The sequence below is a fragment of the Sciurus vulgaris genome, assembly GCF_902686455.1.
Source record: "Sciurus vulgaris genome assembly, chromosome: 8".
NCBI classification, from domain to species: Eukaryota; Metazoa; Chordata; class Mammalia; order Rodentia; family Sciuridae; genus Sciurus; species Sciurus vulgaris.
This window is the reverse complement of record NC_136468.1, coordinates 108,252,183-108,269,547: the sequence shown is the minus strand read 5'-3', so window position 1 is coordinate 108,269,547 and position 17,365 is coordinate 108,252,183. Positions and strand designations below refer to the sequence as shown.

General features: G+C 36.9%; 1 protein-coding gene across 1 annotated transcript in view; it reads right to left on the bottom strand.

Annotated features, from left to right (window-relative positions):
- ABCA13 (ATP binding cassette subfamily A member 13) overlaps positions 1-17,365 on the bottom strand; it is a gene marked incomplete at its 5' end in the record, with an annotated part of 484,952 nt that overhangs the window by 59,454 nt on the left and 408,133 nt on the right.

The following is a 17,365-nucleotide window of genomic DNA, read 5'->3' as shown; positions in this document are numbered from 1 at the left end:
TAAATAGGTTCAACTAAGGAGAAGGGAAGGATACCAGAATATGCAGCCTCAAAGCATGCATCTCTGGCACATGAACTATTTTGAGCTAATGGCAATTAGCAACAACAGAGGTAGGGAAAACTGTTTAACTTTCTCCGTGTAAAAAGACAGTAAAAATTCCTTGCTTTTTAATTAATTAATTAATTAATTTATACCAGTGATTGTACCCATTAGGGGCACTTAACCACTGAGCCACATCCCCAGCCTTTTTTATTTTAAGACAGATTTTGCTAATTTGCTGAAGCTAGCTTTGAACTTGAGATCCTCTTGCCTTAGCCTCCCAAGCCCCTGAGATTACAGGTGTGTGCCACCATGCCTGGCTTTAAATTTCTACTTTTCTAAAGGAAATTTCCATTTGTAAAGATGCCTCTGTACTAGGAAGATCACTCTGATAAGCTGAGAGACTCTGCTATCCATATGGAGACAGCTGTTCCTCACCAGATACTTCCTCCCTCCCTGCTGATACTAGCCCATGAGGCAAAACCCAAGACCACTATGCCTTTGCTCAGCCTAAGATGGTGCACAAGCCTCATTCTTCTGGTCAATGTGTAGATTTTTCAATTCTGCTTGGTGAAAACTTCTATGTGTACATTTTTCTCATTAATATGTCTTTTGTCAGTTTAATTTCCAGGGCTCTAGCAGAATTCCTAAGAAGGTAGAGGGAAAACTTCCCCCCTAACCCCACAGCAACCTTAGGAGCCCTGTAGAACAGGTTTGATTCCATAGTGAGAGACATGGGTATTAACTAAAGTAACTCCAAGATTACTTTGGGTGTTAAAAGAAAAAAAAAATATGTGTATATTTAAGGCACAGAGCACTGCCATACTACATGCACAGAGTGAGAATTATACAAAATTGCATGCATTTTTTTAAAAACTTGTTTTATTTCATATTTAACATTAATACATATTTATTACCAAATCACTCAAATGCAATAACATTTAATATTTTGATTGTTTTCTCATTATCTTGTTTTAGCAGGAAAAATAATAACTATGAAGCCATTTACTATGCATTTTTAAATAGATAAGTTATGTTGACCATGAAGGTTCTTAAGAATACTTCAGGAAGAAAAATTCTTATTCCTAAATAGAAAATAATGTTTATAAAAAAAGACTTGTTGTGAAAGCATGACTTCTAAATGGGATAATTATTAGCATTTCTTAAAGAAAGCACAGTACAGAACTATTAATATTTTAAATTTCTATCTAAACCATATATATGCTCATGGAAATAAACAGTGAAAGAAAACACAGCTTGGTGTAAAATTTTAAATTCTCTCTCAATTTCATCCTTTTTTTTTTTTTTTTTTTTTGTAAATCTTTAAGTTATATCTCAAACTTTTTTTTTTTTTTCTCCAAATTTGGGATAGTCAGAAGTTTATTTCATCTGACTTTTTTCTACACTGTAGGAAATGTGTTCTCTTTAGTCAAACTCAAAAATTTTCTTTATCAGTGTACTTGAATTCTTACAGAATATGTATCTTACAACATATATATGTATATGTATATATATATATGATAGAATCATATACATATATATGATAGAATCACATGTGGTGTTCTCAATTACCTGAAATATTAAAATTTCAAAGACTTTGTTTTCAATCACTGCCTCTGAAAAGTTTCAACTCAATAATTTTGTGGAAATTTTTTCCTATTCTCTTTTTTGTTGTTGTTGCAATAATACAATATAAATCATACCATTTTACTCTCTGTAAAGTGTAAAATTTATATGCATTAGAATACTTATATGCTTTGTCAATGTGATCACTATCTAATTCTAAAATGTTTCTTTTCATCCCCAAAAAACTCTGTACTCATGAATCAGTCATTCCCCATTTCCTTCTCCCCTCAACCCTGACACTATTCATCTTCATTCCATCTCGGTGGATTTAACTGTTTTGCATATTCTTTGGATTGTAGACATGAGAGTGCCTATCATATGATTACTTTCTGCTTCTGGTTATTCTCACTTAGATATTATGTTTTCAAGGTCAATCCACTATAGAGTATGTATTAATATTTCATTGCATTCTCTTTTAATAGTAAAAATGCACACAGCAATTAACAAAAAACTCCACTGGCTTCATCTAGCAGATGATAAAACTTAACACTCACATAATGCAGCTGCCCTGAAATGTCTGCAAAGACTAATTCTAACACTTCAACCCTGCACTGGCAGGTCCACCATTTTTCATTTCACAACATTTATGCAGAAAGTTAAAAGAACTACATGAAAAAGAGAGGAGGCATTTTTTAAAAAATTAGGATTTAGTTTTTATAACAATTTTAGGTTTATAGAAAATTGAAAAGAAAGTACACACAGTTTCCATAGACTCTCTCCTTGCATTCAGAGTGTTGCCTATTATTAGCAGCTTGCATTGGTGTGGTAAATGTTTAACACTGAAGAACTAATATTGATCTATTAACTAAAGTCCATAGTTTATATTAGGGTTCACACTGCATTGTACAGTTTACTGGTTTTGACAAATGCATAACATCTACCATTACAACATCCTAAATACTAGTTTCATTGCCTTAAAAATCCCATGAGCTCCTCCTATTCATCCCTTCCCTCCTTCCCACAAACCTTGAAAATCACTACTTTTTACTTTTACTTTCTTTGTAGTTGTGCTTTTCCAGAAAGCCATAAAGTTGCATTAACACATTATAGAACATTTCATACTGGCTTCTTTCACTTAGCAACAGGCACTTAAAGTTCCTCCACAGGGTGGACTGAATATATGTGTACTCCCAAATTTGCATGTTGAAACGTACCTTCTGAGAATGATGGTAATGAGAGGTGCGCTTTTGGTAGGTGATTAGGTCTGAAGGGTGGAATCCTCATAAATATATTAGTATCTATGATGTTTAATTGTAAGTACAATATAACTGTATTAATGGATACATAGTTAATTGGTAAAGGATTATTTCTGAATATGTCTGTGAAGGTGTTTCCAGAAAAGTCCGACAAACCAGTCAGTGGACTAAACAAGGAAGATCCACCACCCTCATTGTAGGAGGGTACCATCCTCTTGGTTGGGGCCCAGATAAAACAAAGAAGGCAGACGAAAGCCAAATTCTCATGTGCTCCCCACCCCTCTCTCTCTCGCCCTTCCTCCCTCCCCCTCTCTTCTCTCTCTTTCTCATTCTTTATCTCTAGAAAACCCTGACTAATACCAAGATCTTATAAGAGGCCTGAGGAACTGGTTAGTCCCTTTTGCCCTTCTAGTATGTGAGGAAGCAGCAATAAGTCACCATCTATTAAACAGAGAGCCTTCACCAGATGCCAGATCTGTTGGTACCTTCTCTTTCCTCTAGTGTTCCAATAGTAATTACTGGTTTTGCACAAAATTTTCATCATGTGTGTATTTTAACTGCTCATTCATCCTTTTACAGGGAATAAGACAGTCTGATGAAATACAGGATGTTGATTTAAATTTCTATTAAACAATACAGTTTAAACACACGTGTATATATGTTTGAGTATATCTATATATACATATACATATGTATATATATGTACATATATATATAAAACCCTGGAATATTTGTATGTGTTATACAAGAAAATGTTAAGTGGATATTCGAGTTTCAAATGTTCCCTTCATGGATATTTACTAGAAACGTTATCAGGGTGATATTCTAAAAGGTAGTGCAGGTGTTTTTGTCTATGTAGATATATATATATATATGTATATATAAGACAGTCTGATGAAATACAGTATGTCCATTTAAATTTGTATTAAACAATGTGTATAGTCTATACATGTGTAGAATATATTATGCATTTTGTTCATATGCATTAAAAAAAGGTAAAAAGTTGAATTGCACCAGCAAATTGGGATCTATAATAATAATTTGAATCTCTTTATAAATACATACACAAGATGGTGGACTAGAGGGAGGCTGCGTTCCTTGTCACTCGGAACACCGGATTCAAGCAGAGGATATCTGTTTCTTGGTGAGGCAGTTTTTGCTGCTTATCAAGCCCCTGGTGTTTACCCATTTGTCTGCTGTGATGACCAGCAGTCTGCCAGCATAACGACACCTTTTTTGAGAGCAGATTGCTCACTGTCAGGTGTCTATCATCCGCCATTTGCCTGCCTCTCGCCCGTCCATTGCCTGCCTTACTCCTATCCATCACCCAACACTCAAGGTTCACCTCCCGAACGTCCAACAAACTGCTCGCCAACCGCCAGTGGAGCACCAGCTGCCTACTGCTGCCTGGAAGTTCACTGTTACAGTACCTGCAGGTTTGATTACATGTGGCTGCCGCCATTTTGAGACAACAGCCAGGCCCCATAGGACCCCTGGCCGGACTGACTGAGCCCCATCTCCATGATCCCTCAGCGCGACAGATCACTCCCGGCCTCTGGGGCCCTCACATCGACTGACTGCTCCCTGCTGCCAGGACCCCCAGACCAACTGATTGCACCCTATCACCGGGAACCCAGACCGACTCATTGCACCCGGCCTCCAGGATCCCACAACCACACCAGACACACTGGACCTCCAGGACCCATGCCGGACCAACTGCATCCCGTCTCCAGGACTTCCAGCTGACCACGTCCACCCCTGAGCTGCAGCTCCCCATTTGCCAACAATTTCAAAGCCAGAGCAGCCATCCTGGATAATCCTGGAAGCTGTAGCTCTGCTCTTCTGGTGGGGCAAATCCCATCCTGAGACGCCTGCTGGAGGCTTGAAGCTCATTGTCAGGTACTTCTCATGCAACAGGCTACTGAACACTGGGAGGTTTCATTAGTATATGACTGTTATACAGTAGATTTTCTTTTTCCTCCTTTTTAAAAAAAATTAAGTTTTTATTTCTTTACTTTTCTTGCTCTCTTTCCCTTTTGTTTACCTGTTCCCTCAGAGTCTCTTTCTCCCTTTTTTGCATGCTAACATCCGATTTCTTTTGATTATACTCTCACCCTTTCTATTTTCTAGAACTTCTGTATATTCTTTTCCTATCCCATTAACAGCCACATTCTACATCCCCCTGCATCCTCTTTCTCCTCCATCACAAACTGCAGACCTTATTGCAAACCTGTTTGTTTTACCGAAGATAATATTTGAACTCACTTTGTTTATTATGACAATTTTGTTATTGTCCCCATAGGGGCTATTTAGCCTAGGATTGCATAGAGTCTGATTTAGGCACTGCTAATATTGATCTCCCCTTAAAGAAAGGGTTTTGGAAACCTATAGGGCCACTATAAGCCTATAGGGGGAAATCTGCAAGGCCCAGATCTGCACTACTAGAGCAGAAGATACATGAACAACATGAAAAAACAAGGGAAGAAAATGATCCAAACAAATCTAGATTCTATAGTAATAGAATCCAATGACAGTATGTTAGAAGAAATGTCAGAAAAGGACTTCAGAATACATGATTAAGATGATTCGTGAAGCAAAGGATGAGATAAGAGAGCAAATGCAGGCAATGAATGATAATACCAATAAGCTGAAAGAGCACCTGCAGGAAGCAAAAGATCATTTCAACAAAGAGATAGAGATTCTCAAAAAAAACCAAACGGAAAACCTTGAAATGAAGGAGACAATACACCAAATAAAAAACTCAATGGAAAGCATCACCAACAGACTAGACCATTTGGAAGATAGAACCTCACACAATGAAGACAAAATATTTAATCTTGAATATAAAGTCACCCAAACAGAGAAGATGGTAAGAAATCATGAACAGAATCTCCAAGAACTATGGGACATCATGATAACACCAAACATAAGAATTATTGGGATTGAGGAAGGCACAGAGATACAAACCAAAGGAATGAACAACCTATTCAATGAAATAATATCAGAAAATTTCCCAAACCTGAAGAATGAAATGGAAAATCAAATACAAGAGGCTTACAGAACACCAAATGCACAGAATCACAACAGATCCACACCAAGGCACGTTATAATGAAAATGCCTAACATTCAAAATAAAGATAGAATTTTGAAGGCCACGAGAGAAAAGCATCAGATTACATATATGGGGAGACCAATACAGATAGCAGCCGACTTCTCAACCCAGACTCTAAAAGCTAGAAGGGCCTGGACCAACATATTTCAAGCTCTGAAAGAACATGGTTGCCAACCAAGAATCCTATACCCAGCAAAACTAACCTTCAGATTTGAAGATGAAATAAAATCCTTCCATGATAAACAAAAGTTAAAAGAATTTACAAATAGAAAGGCTGCACTACAGAATGTTCTCAACAAAATATTCCATGAGGAGGAAATGAAAAACAACAATGGAGGTCAGCAAAGGTAGGAACTACCTTAGAGAAAAACCACTCAAAGGAGAAACCAAGCCAACTTAAAAACCAAAAATAAGCCCAAATGACAGGAAATACAAGTCATATCTCAATAATAACCCTGAACATTAATGGCCTAAACTCATCAATCAAAAGACATAGACTGGCAGAATAGATTGAATAGAAAGACCCAACAATATGCTGCCTGCAAGAGACTCATCTCATAGAAAAAGACATCCACAGACTAAAGGTGAAAGGATGGGAAAAAACCTACCACACATATGGACTCAGTAAAAAAGTGGGGGTTTCCATCCTTATATCAGATAAAGTGGACTTCAAGCCAAAGTTAGTCAGAAGGGATAAAGAAGGACATTTCATACTGCTTAAGGGAACCATAAATCAGGAAGACATAATGATAGTAAATATTTATGCCCCAAATAATGGTGCATCCCTGTACATCAAAGAAATCCTTCTCAATTTCAAGAATCACATAGACCACAACACAATAATTCTGGGTGACTTTAATGCACCACTGCCACCACTAGATAGATCTTCCAAACAAAATCCCACCAAAGAAACCATAGAACTCAATAACACAATCAATAACCTAGACTTAATAGACATATATAAAATACTCCATCCATCAACGAGTGGATACACTTTCTTCTCAGCAGCACATGGAACCTTCTGGAAAATGGACCATACGTTATGCCACAAAGCAGCCCTTAGGAAATGCAAAATAATAGAGATACTGCCTTATGTTCTATCAGATCATAATGGACTGAGAGTAGAAATCAATGACAAAATAAAAAACAGAAATTACTCCAACACTTGGAGACTAAATAATATGCTATTGAATGAAACATGGATAACAAAAAACATCAGGGAGGAGATTAAGAAATTCTTAGAAGTCATGAGAATGATGATACAACATATAAAAATCTCTGGGACACTATGAAAGTGGTACTGCGGAAAATTCACTGCATGGAGCATATTCCAGAAAAGAATGAAAAGTCAACAACTAAATGACCTAACATTACAGCTCAAAGCCCTAGAAAAAGAAGAACAGAATAACAGCAAAAGTAGTAGAAGACAGGAAATAATTAAAATCAGAGCTGAAATCAATGAAATTGAAACAAAAGAAACTATTCAAAAAGTTGACATAACAAAAAGTTGGTTCTTTGAGAAAGTAAACAAAATAGACAAACCCTTAGCCACGCTAACAAAGAGGAGAGAGAAGACTCAAATTACTAAAATACATAATGCAAAAGGAAATATCACGACAGTCACCGCTGAGATACAGAACATATTGAGAAGCTACTTTGAAAATATGCATTCTAACAAAATAGAAAGTACAGAAGACATTGACAAATTTCTAGAGACATATGCTCCTCCCAAACTGAACCAGGAGGACATACACAATTTAAACAGATCAATATCAAGCAATGAAATAGAAGAAGCCATTAAAAATCTACCATCCGAGAAAAGCCCAGGACCAGACGGATTCTCAGCCAAGTTCTACAAGACCTTCAAAGAAGAACTCATTCCAATACTTCTCAAAGTATTCCAGGAAATAGAAAAGGAGGGTACCCTACCAAACTCATTCTATGAAGCTAATATATCACCCTCATACCCAAACCAGGAACCAGGAAAAGACACATCAAGGGAAGAAAATTTTAGACCAATATCCTTGATAAATATAGATGCAAAGATCCTTAACAAAATATTGGCAAACCGTATCCAAAAACATTAAGAAAATTGTGCACCACGATCAAGTGGGGTTCATCCCTGGAATTCAAGGATGGTTCAACATTCGTAAATCAATAAACGTAATCCATCATGTCAATAGACTTAAGGATAAGAATCATATGGTTATTTCCATTGACGCAGAAAAAGCGTTTGACAAAATACAACACCTTTTCATGCTCAAAACACTAGAAAAAATAGGGATAGTAGGAACATACCTGAACATTGTAAAGGCTATTTATACTAAGCCCACAGCCAACATCATTCTTAATGGAGAAAAACTGAAACAATTCCCTTTAAAAACGGGAACAAGACAGAGATGTCCTCTTTCACGACTTCTATTCAACATTGTCCTCGAAACTCTAGCCAGAGCAATTAGGCAGACTAAAGAAATTAAAGGGATACAAATAGGAAAATAGGAACTTAAGATGTCACTATTTGCGGATGACATGATTCTATATTTAGAGGATCCAAAAACCTCCTCCAGAAAACTTCTAGACTTCATCAATGAATTCAGCAAAATAGCAGGCTATAAAATCAACACGCATAAATCTAAAGCATTTTTATATGCAAGCGACGAAACAGCTGAAAGGGAAATGAGGAAAACAACTCCATTTGCAATAGCCTCAAAAAAAAAATAAAATATTTGGGCATCCATCTAACCAAAGAGGTAAAAGATCTCCATGATGAAAACTACAAAACATTGAAGAAAGAAATTAAGGAAGACCTTAGAAGACGGAAAGATCTCCCATGTTCTTGGATAGGCAGAGTTAATATTGTCAAAATGGCCATACTACCAAAAGTGCTATACAGATTCCATGCAATTCCAATTAAAATCGCAATGATGTACCTTACAGAAATAGAGCAAGCAGTCATGAAATTTATCTGGAAGAATAAGAAACCCAGAATAGCTAAAGCAATCCTTAGCAGGAACAATGAAACAGGGGGTATTGCAATACCAGAACTTCAACTATACTACAAAGCAATAGTAACAAAAACAGCATGGTATTGGTACCAAAATAGACAGATCAATGGTACAGAATAGAGGACACGGACACAAACCCAAAAAAATACAATTTTCTCATACTACACAAAGGGGCCAAAAATATGCAATGGAGAAAAGATAGCCTCTTCAACAAATGGTGCTGGGAAAACTGGAAAACCATATGCAACAGAATGAAACTAAACCCATATCTCTCACCCAGCACAAAAATCAACTCACAATGGATCAAGGACCTTGAAATCAGACCAGAGACCCTGCATCTTATAAAAGAAAAAGTAGGTCCAAATCTTCACCTTGTTGGCTTAGGATCAGACTTCCTTAACAGGACTCCCATAGCACAAGAAATAAAAGCAAGAATCAATAACTGGGATAGATTCAAACTAAAAAGATTTCTCTCAGCAAAGGAAACTCTCAGCAATGCGAAGAGAGAGCCTACAGAGTGGGAGAATATCTTTGCCCCTCATACTTCAGATAGAGCGCTAATTTCCAGAATCTATAAAGAACACAAAAAACTCTACACCAAGAATAGAAATAACCCAATCAACAAATGGGCTAAGGAAATGAACAGACACTTCAGCGAAGAAGATCTACAAGCAATCAACAAACATATGAAAAAAAGTTCACCATCTTTAGTAATAAGAGAAATGCAAATCAAAACTACACTAAGATTCCATCTCACCCCAATTAAGAATGGCGATTATCAAGAATACAAGCAACAATAGGTGTTGGAGAGGATGTGGGGAAAAATGTACACTCATGCATTGCTGGTGGGGCTGCAAATTAGTGCAGCCACTCTGGAAAGCAGTGTGGATATTCCTTAGAAAACATGGAATGGACATACCATTTGACCGAGCTATCCCACTCCTCGGCCTATACCCAAAGGACTTAAAATCAGCATACTACAGAGATACAGCTACATCAATGTTCATAGCTGCTCAATTCACAATAGCCAGACTATGGAACCAACCTATATGTCCTTCAATTGATGAATGGATAAAGAAACTGTGGTATATGTATACAATGGAATATTACTCAGCCATAAAGAATAATAAAATTATGGCATTTGCAGGCAAATGGATGATATTGGAGAATATCATGCTAAGTGAGATAAGCCAATCTAAAAAATCCAAAATACGAATGATCTCACTGATATGCGGATGATGACAAGTAATGGAGGGTGGGAGGGGGCAAGAATGGAGGAAGGAGGGACTGTATAGAGGGAAAAGAGAGGTGGGAGGGGTGGGGGGAAGGAAAAAAATAACGGAATGAATCAAACATCATTACTCTATGTAAATGTATGAATATGCAAATGGTATGCTGTTACTCCATGTACAAACAGAAACAACATGTATCCCATTTGTTTACAATAAAAAATAAATTAATTTAAAAAAATAAATACACACACATGTCCTTTTTTTAGCTACAAATAATTTACTTAATTAAAAACTCATTAGACAATGAAACAAATGTTAATACATTCTAAAGTAATAAAGAGAGAGCAAAACTTTATACAGAGATGAATGTTTAGGAATGATCCTCTAGTGCCAATACACATATGTATTTGAAGTATGTAATGTATACAAAATGTTGGCCTGGAAACAATTGTTCTGGGTATTGCTCTGGAAATTGATACTAATTGATTATGGACACATCACTTAGCTGCCAGGTTTTGCTAGTGAAAGTGAAAAAGCTGGTATAGATGTGAGTTTCCTAAAGAGCGTTTCTTAAAATATGATTATAAAAAATTTTAATAGCCATGAAATTGAAAAAGGGTTGATTGAGTCAACAAACTTTGGAAATTCTCTATTCTGTATCCTGCCTTGAAAATTCACATACAGATTTGTAAATGAAAGAATCTAAATAAAGTTGCAAATTACTTTTGGAAGAACTTACGTTTAAACAAATTAGTTGAACACAGAAAAACTTAAACACACTTATAAGTACATTTAGACACATTCATAAGTTAGATGACTTCCAAAGTCTTTCTCATTCAGAAAGGTCAGGACTGTGTTTCCTTTTTTTTTTATTGTAAACAAATGGGATACATGTTGTTCCTCTGTTTGTACATGGAGTCAAAGCATACCATTTGTGTAATCATAAATTTACGTAGGGTAATGTTGTTTGATCCATTCTGTTATTATTTTCCTTCCCCCCACCCCTCCCACCCCTCTTTTCCCTCTATAAAGTCCTTCATTCCTCCATTCTTGCAACCCTCCTTAACCCTAATCGTAAACCTAACCCTAACCCTAACGCTAACCCCTCCCACCCCCCATTATATGTCCTCATCCGCTTATCAGTGAGATCATTCGTCCTTTAGTTTTTGATATTGGCTTATCTCACTTAGCATGATATTCTCCAATTTCATCCATTTGCCTGCAAATGCCATAATTTTATCATTCTTTATGGCGGAGTAATATTCCATTGTATATATATGCCACAGTTTCTTTATCCATTCATCAATTGATGGACATCTAGGTTGGTTCCACAATCTGGCTATTGTGAATTGAGCAGCAATGAACATTGATGTGGCTGTATCTCTGTAGAATGCTGATTTTACGTCCTTTGGGTCTATAGGCCAAGGAGTGGGATAGCTGGGTCAAATGGTGGTTCCCTTCCAAGTTATCTTAGGAATCTCCATACTGCTTTCCAGAGTGGTTGCACTAATTTGCAACCCCACCAGCAATGGATGAGTGTATCTTTTTCCCCATATCCTTGCCAACACCTATTGTTGCTTGATAATTGCCATTCTAATTGGGGTAAGATGGAATCTTAGGGTAGTTTTGATTTCCATTTCTCCTATTACAAGAGATGTTGAACATTTTTTCATATATCTGTTGATTGCTTGTACATCTTCTTCTATGAAGTGTCCATTTCCTTAGCCCATTTGTTGATTGGATTATTTGTATTCTTGGTGTAGAGATTTTTGAGTGCTTTATATATTCTGGAAATTAGCGCTCTATCTGAAGTATGAGGGGCAAAGATATTCTCTCACTCTGTAGGCTCTCTCTTCGCATTGCTGAGAGTTTCCTTTGCTGAGAGAAAGCTTTTTAGTTTGAATTTATCCCAGTTATTGATTCTTGCTTTTATTTCTTGTGCTATGGGAGTCCTGTTAAGGAAGTCTGATCCTAAGCCATCAAGTGGAAGGTCAGGACCCATTTTTTCTTCTATACAATACAGGGTCTCTGGTCTGATTCCGAGGTCCTTGATCCATTGTGAGTTGAATTTTGTGCAGGGTGAGAGATAGGGGTTTAATTTCATTCTATTGCATATGGTTTTCCAGTTTTCCCAGCACCATTTGTTGAAGAGGCTATCTTTTCTCCATTGCATACTTTGGCCCCTTTGTCTAGTATGAGAAAATTGTATTTATTTGGGTTTGTGTCCATGTCCTCTATTCTGTACCATTGATCTACCTGTCTATTTCGGTACCAATACCATGCCGTTTTTGTTACTATTGCTTTGTAATAGAGTTGAAGATCTGGTATTGCAATACCCCTTGCTTCACTCTTTCTACTAAGAATTGCTTTAGCTATTCTGGATTTTTTATTCTTCCAGATGAATTTCATGATTGCTTGCTGTATTTCTGTAAGGTACGTCATTGGGATTTTAATTGGAATTGCATGGAATCTGTATAACACTTTTGGTAGTATGGCCATTTTGACAATATTAACTCTGCCTATCCAAGAACATGGGAGATCTTTCCATCGTCGAAGGTTTTCTTTAATTTCTTTCTTTAGTGTTCTGTAGTTCTCATTGTAGAGCTCTTTCACCTCTTTTGTGAGATTGATTCCCAACTATTTTATTTTTTTTGATTCTATTGTGAATGGGGTAGTTTTCCTAACTTCTCTTTCTGAAGATTCATCACTTATGTATCAAAGTGTATTGGATTTACGAGAATTGATCTTGTAACCTGTTACTTTACTGAATTCACTTATGAGTTCTAAATTTTGTCTGGTGGTATATCCAGGTTTCTCTAAATATATAATCCTGTCATCAGCGAACAGCGATAGTTTGAGTTCTTTTCCAATTCGTATCCCTTTAATTTCTTTTGTCTGTCTAATTGCTCTGACTAGAGTTTCAAGGATGATGTTGAATAGAAGTGGTGAAAGAGGGCATCCCTCCCTTGTTCCAGTTTTTAGGGGCAATGCTTTCAGTTTTTCACCATTTAGAATGATATTGGCCATGGGCTTAGTGTAGATGGCCTTTACAATGTTAAGGAATGTTCCCACTACCCGGATTTTTTCTAGTGTTTTGAGCATGAAGAGATGCTGTATTTTATTGAATGCTTTTTCTGCATCTATCAAAATAATCATGTGATTCTTGACTTTAAGTCTGTTGATGTGGTGAATGACATTGATTGATTTCCGGATGTTGAACCAACCTTGCATCCCTGGGATGAAACCCACTTGATCGTGGTGCACTATCTTTCTAATATATTTTTGTATGCGATTTGCTAAAATTTTGTTGAGAATTTTTGCGTCAATGTTCATTAAGGATATTGGTCTGAAATTTTCTTTCCTTGATGTGTCTCTGTCTGGTTTAGGTATCAGGGTGATATTGGTTTTATAGAATGATTTTGGGGGGTTACCTCCTCTTCTATTTTATGGAATACTTTGAGAAGTATTGGAATGAGCTCTTCTTTAAAGGTTTTGTAGAACTCGGCTGAGAACCCATCTGGTCCTGGACTTTTCTTTTTTGGTAGGCTTTTGATGACCTCTTCTATTTCATTTCTTGAAATTGATTTATTTAAGTTCTGTATGTCCTCCTCGTTCAGTTTAGGTAATTCATATGTCTCTAGAAACTTGCTGATGTCTTCGAGGTTTTCTGTTTTGTTGGAGTATGGATTTTCAAAATAGCTTCTAATTATGTTTTGTATTTCACTCGTGTCTGTTGTGATATTTTCTTGTTCATTCCGAATTTTAGTGATTTGGGTTTTCCTTCGTCTTCTCTTTGTTAGTGTGGCTAAAGGTTTATCAATTTTGTTTATTTTTTCAAAGAACCAACTCTTTATTTTGTTAATTTTTCTGATTGTTTCTTTTGTTTCAATTTCGTTGATTTCAGCTCTGATTTTAACTATTTTTTGTCTTCTACTACTTTTGGTGTTGGTCTGCTCTTCTTTTTCTAGGACTTTGAGCTATAGTGTTAAGTCATTTATTTGTTGATTTCTACTTCTTTTGTTGAATGTGTGCCATGTAATAAATCTTCCTCTAAGTTCTGCTTTCATAGTGTCCCAGAGATTTTGATATGATGTGCCTTTGTTCTCATTTACTTCTAAGAATTTTTTATTTCCCTCCTGATGTCCTCTGTTATCCATTCATCATATAATAGTACATCATTTAATCTCCAGGTATTGGAGAAGTTTCTTTTTTTCATTCTGTCATTTATTTCTAATTTCAATCCATTTTGATCTGATAGAATACAAGGTAGTATCTCTATCTTCTTGTATTTGCTAACATTAGCTTTGTGGCATAAAATATGGTCTGTTTTTGAGAAGGATCCATGTGCTGCTGAGAAGAAAGTGTATTCACTCTTTGTTGGATGGTATATTCTATAAATGTCCGTTAAGTCTAAATTATTGATTGTGTTATTGAGATCTATGGTTTCTTTGTTCAATTTTTGTCTGGAAGATCTGTCCAGTGGTGAGAGAGGCGTGTTAAAATCACCTAGTATTATTGTGTTATGGTCTATTTGGTTTCTGAAATTGAGAAGGATTTGTTTGACGTACATGGATGAGCCACTGTTTGGGGCACAGATGTTTATGACTGTTATATCTTGCTGATTTATGCTTCCCTTAAGCAGTATGAAATGACCTTCTTTATCCCTTCTGACTAACTTTGGCTTGAAGTCCACATTATTGGAAATGAGGACGGATACTCCAGCTTTTTTGCTGAGTCCATGTGCATGGTATGTTTTTCCCCATCCTTTCACCTTTAGTCTATGGGTATCTCTTTCTATGAGTCTTTTCCAGGCAGCATATTGTTGGATTTTTCTTTTTAATCCAATCTGCCAGTCTATGTCTTTTGAATGATGAGTTCAGGCCATTAACATTCAGGGTTATTATTGTGATATGATTTGTATTCCCAGTCATTTGACTCATTTTTATTTTTTGACATGACTTGATTTCTCCTCTATTTGGTATTCCTTTAGGCTAGTTCCTCCTGTTGCTGATTTGCATCTTTGTTTTTCATCTCTTCCTCATGGAGTATTTTGCTGAGAATGTTCTGTAATGCCGGCTTTCTTTTTGTAAATTCCTTTAGCTTTTGTTTACCATGGAAGGTTCTTATTTCTTCATCAAATCTGAAAGTAAGTTTTGCTGGGTATAAGATTCTTGGTTCGCATCCATTTTCTTTCAAGACTTGGTAAATGTTGTTCCAGGCCCTTCTCGCTTTTAGGGTCTGGATTGAAAAATCTGCTGAATTTCTTATTGATTTTCACCTGAATGTAATTTGAATCTTTTTTTCTCGTGGCCTTTAAAATTCTGTCTTTATTTTGTATGTTAGGTATTTTCATAATAATGTGCCTTGGTTGGGTTTGTTGTAATTTTGTGTATTTGGAGTCCTATAAGCCTTTTGTACTTTGTTTTCCATTTCATTCTTCAGATTTGGGAAATTTTCTGATATTATTTCATTGAATAGGTTGTTCATTCCTTTGGTTTGTTTCTCTGTGCCTTCCTCAATTCCAATAATTCTTAAATTGGCCTTTTCATGATATTCCATAATTCTTGTAGATTCTGTTCATGATTTCTTACCATCTTCTCTGTTTGGTCAACTTTGTTTTCAAGATTAAATATTTTGTCATCAATATCTGAGGTTCTGTCTTCCAGGTGTTCTATCCTATTGGTTATGCTTTCTATGGACTTTTTAACTTGGTTTATTGTTTCCTTCATTTCAACGATTTTTATTTGTTTGTTTTTCAGTATCTCTACCTCTTTATTGCAGTGATCTGTTGCTTCCCATATTTGGTCTTTTAACTGTTGATAGGTGCGATCATTTAATGCCTGCATTTGCTCTTTCATCTCCTCCTTCAATGCCTGCATTTGCTCTTTCATCTCCTCGTTTGCTTCCCTGATTGTTTTAATTATGTACCTTCTGAACTCCCTTTCTGACATTTCTTCTGCTGTGCTGTCATTGGGTTTTATTGATATAGTATCTAGGTTTGTTTGGGACATTTTCTTCCGTTGTTTTCTCATATTGTTCAGATGTCAGTGGGACTCTGAGATATTGCAGTTTCCTCTATTGGCTTAATGTGTCCCTGTAGATTTCCAGTATATCACATCCCAGCCTTCAATAGCCTGAAGTCTTGGAGGAACTTGATAACGCAGTGCTTCTGAAGAAAGTTGCCCCTAGCCCGCTACTGGTTCCAGGGCTTGGAGCTGGCTCTGTGCGGAAAGGCTCTAACTGAGCTGTCTGCTCTGAGAAGCTGGCCATGAGAGGAGCCTGCCGCCGGAGGGAGCAGGGCTACATGGGGAATTCCCTGGCTGCCCTGTCCTGGTCCCTGAACCTGGCTGTGGGCCGGAGCTTGCCACTGGCGCCAGGGCTTGGAGCTGGTTCTGTGCAGAAAGGCTCTCACTGGGGGGCCTGCTCCAAGAAGCTGGCCGTGTGGAAGGAGCCTGCCACCGGAGGGTGCAGGGCTACCTGGGGAAGACTCTAGCTGCCTTGCCCTGCTCTGAGAAGCCACCCCTGTCCGGGCCTGCTGCCCCAGCCGAGCTTCACCTGGTGGGGGAGACTCACCCCATGGCTCTATTTTAGTCTGAGTCTCTCAATGCCTCCCCTTCTTGAATCCTGAGTTCTGGAGCAACAGGAGATGCAAGTCACCACATCTTTGATATCCCCTACATGTTATCCTTTAGAATATCTCTCTACTAGAGTTTCCAGTACTATTTTCAGGTACTTATATATTGTATTTATGTTTTCATGTATATATATGTGTGTGTGTGTGTGTGTGTGTGTAGCATATAGATAGATAATTTGTGTCTCTGAATATTCTATGTATTTACTACTTTAATTTCATTATCTCAATTGAAACTGAAATGAACTGGTCTTCAATTTTTTGGAAAATCTAAAATGTTCTACATCTAAAAGGGAACTGAATCACTAATTAAAAGTATTTTGAAAAATTAAGGGGCACAATAATGAAGTAAGTGAATAAAATGCAAAAAAAAATTTATCTATCTTTAAAAGCAGGAGAACTGACTGAGAAAAGACATGTCTCCTAACTGTCTCCTAAAGTCTGGGCCATCACATACATGAGGAAGAGATGGTGACACCGTGCAGAAAGTTACTGCTGAGAGGAAGAGGAGATAAGAAAAGTGG